The sequence below is a fragment of the Triticum aestivum genome, chromosome 3B, assembly GCF_018294505.1.
Source record: "Triticum aestivum cultivar Chinese Spring chromosome 3B, IWGSC CS RefSeq v2.1, whole genome shotgun sequence".
NCBI classification, from domain to species: domain Eukaryota; kingdom Viridiplantae; phylum Streptophyta; class Magnoliopsida; order Poales; family Poaceae; genus Triticum; species Triticum aestivum.
The window spans coordinates 806233124-806235707 of NC_057801.1; positions in this window are offsets into that span (position 1 = coordinate 806233124).

Sequence of the window (2584 nt, forward strand, 5' to 3'; positions counted from 1 at the left end):
TTGACCACCCTACGAGTGAAGGGGAGATTCGGCTGGGTTCTTCTCTGAAGACTCCATGCCTATGGCGGAAGGAGCTCATCAACCTTTCGAACTGGACGCCTCCGCCTCCTCCTCGTCATCCGGCGAGTCAGGGCACTCCGGCTCCTCCCCCGCCTCCTCCTCCGCCTCCTTCTCCGGCGAGTGATCAGGGCACTCAGCCTCCTTCTCCGGCGCGTGGAGGCACTCCGCCTCCTTCTCCGCCTGCGCCAGCGCGCCCGAGCAGCTAGCCTCCTCCTTCTCCTCCTCGTCAACAAGGGCGGAAGAGATCCACCGCCGTTCCGGCTGCTCCAGCGCATCGTCTTTCTCCTCCGCCTCGTAAGAAAGGAAAGACAGCCGCAGCCACTCCGTCTGCTCCAGCGTCTAGTAGTACAACCAGAGGCAGGCAATGCAGATATGGTCCTTCTTTGAAGACTCCATAGAAGTTACAATACGAGAGGAGCCAGGAGGAAAACACTAAGATCGTGCAAGCCGAAGTGACCAACTTCTTTGAAGGGGTCAAAGCAAACAAAAATTCACCTCTGGAGGAGAAGATAGATCAGGTAAAAGCGAAACATACTCTGGCTGCCCTGAAGAAACCACCAAAGTCTCCGGTGAAAGGCAACTATGAGCGCATTCTTACAAAGTCATTTATCGAAGCGGAGCGGTCGGGAAGTACTGTCAGCGGTCAAAGGTTAGCAGAATGACGAGCTGGGAAAAAAGTTGCCCAGCTCGGCGAACAAGCGAACCAATCGTTACCCCCGCTCCAGGTGTCTAGCATCGTCGCTAATCATCCGGGTGAGACAATAGTGCCCGGTTATGACGATCTTGGAGATTACCTGCCCGACGATGCACATTTTGATTTCTTGGAGGTGGACGAACACAAATACGTGTACGGGAAGCCTCTCGTCAAAGATGAAAGATCTCTAAAAACGATGATGCGAAGATTCCATGATTGGTACATGAAAACCTGCAGAGAGTCTGAGGGGAGGAATATTTTGACGCTGAGAGTTAGAGAGGAGCATGACCTCGTTGGAATTGAACTGTTGAATGTTCCATTTGAGGAGTTCTTCGCATTTTTCAATCTAAAGGCCCTCGATAAATTAATGATCACTTGCTACTGCCTGTAAGTACTACTTCTGTCATTAAGTCTCTATATATAGGTCAGCCGTTTCATTGCTTGTATTTTTAACTATCCTCACTATATTATGCAGACTGAAGATCGCCGAATTGAAGAAAAGACAAATCGGTGATATTGGGTTCATTAACACAAATCTCATAGATGCATATATGGTTGAATTTTAGGCCAAAGATACCGAGGCCAAGCTGCTACAATCCTTTGTATTAAATAAAAACAAAGCTATAATACTCTTCCCTTATGAATTCCAGTGAGTGTTACTGTCTTGTGCATATTCTGTTTCCCTTATTAGTTGAGGTTATAGTAATGTAATTGATGAGTTATGCATGCGTGCGTAGCTTCCACTATATTTTCCTAGAGACTAAGCTTAAGCAGGGACTAGTAACCGTCTTAGACTCAAGATGAAAAGATCCCAAGGAGTATGCGGACATGAATAAAATTCTAGAGAAGTAAGTTAAATCGATCATTATCGCACCATATCGGCAACTTCAATTTCTTCATTTCCTGATATCAAGTAATTGTTTTCTTTGTCTGGCAGGGTTTGGAAAATATTCACCTCAAAAACTCCGGGACTGCCGAAGAAGCTGGAATTTAGACACCCGAAAGTAAGTACTATAGTAGCATGTTCCACGCATCTCCTACTGATTCAAACGCTAGTTTCATCAATACCATTTAGCATGCTTGCTAATTATCAGTTTGATTGACCTCTATTTCTTGTATAGTGGTTGTGGCAGGAATAAGGGAATAATTACCGTGGATAGTACATTTGCGAGTCCATCCGCCACACGACCTGTGAGCGGGGCTACTCTGACAAACAATATGAAGTGCGTAAATAATAATATTCACAATTTTATTTTATTACCATCATTTGTGTTCAGTTTCATTTATTCATATATATGTATTGACCCCCTTCTTCAAATTAGATATTTCGGATGCGGGATGAACTCCTATCACCAGATCGTATGCGAGGAATTCAAGAGGAATTGGCGGCATTCTTTCTTGACCACGTGATCGCTAAAGACGGAGAATACTATGTGGAACCTGATCAGTTCGATTTTAATTAGGAGATTACATTGTAAGAGATACTTATATTGTATATATGTAGCCAGTAGCGTCAGATAGATATACGAGAACTTGTTGTTCGACCAATCACTCAGAGATGGAGAGGTGGTCGATATCACTTCTCTTTGTATGCATCTGTTCATGACGATCTTCTGTTTTTTTCATTTGCTTACTAGCTAGCGTGTCTAGTCCTCTCTATACGTATAGTACGTAGCGGCGACCAAGCACGGAGATAAGAAATGACACTTCTCTCTATTAATTAGCTAGCTAACATAATATATGAAACACCTAAAATTAACCCCCCCAAACCCCCTAAACCTCCCCCCCCCCCTCAAAAAATACAAAAACCCCAGCCCCTGAAATGCTGAC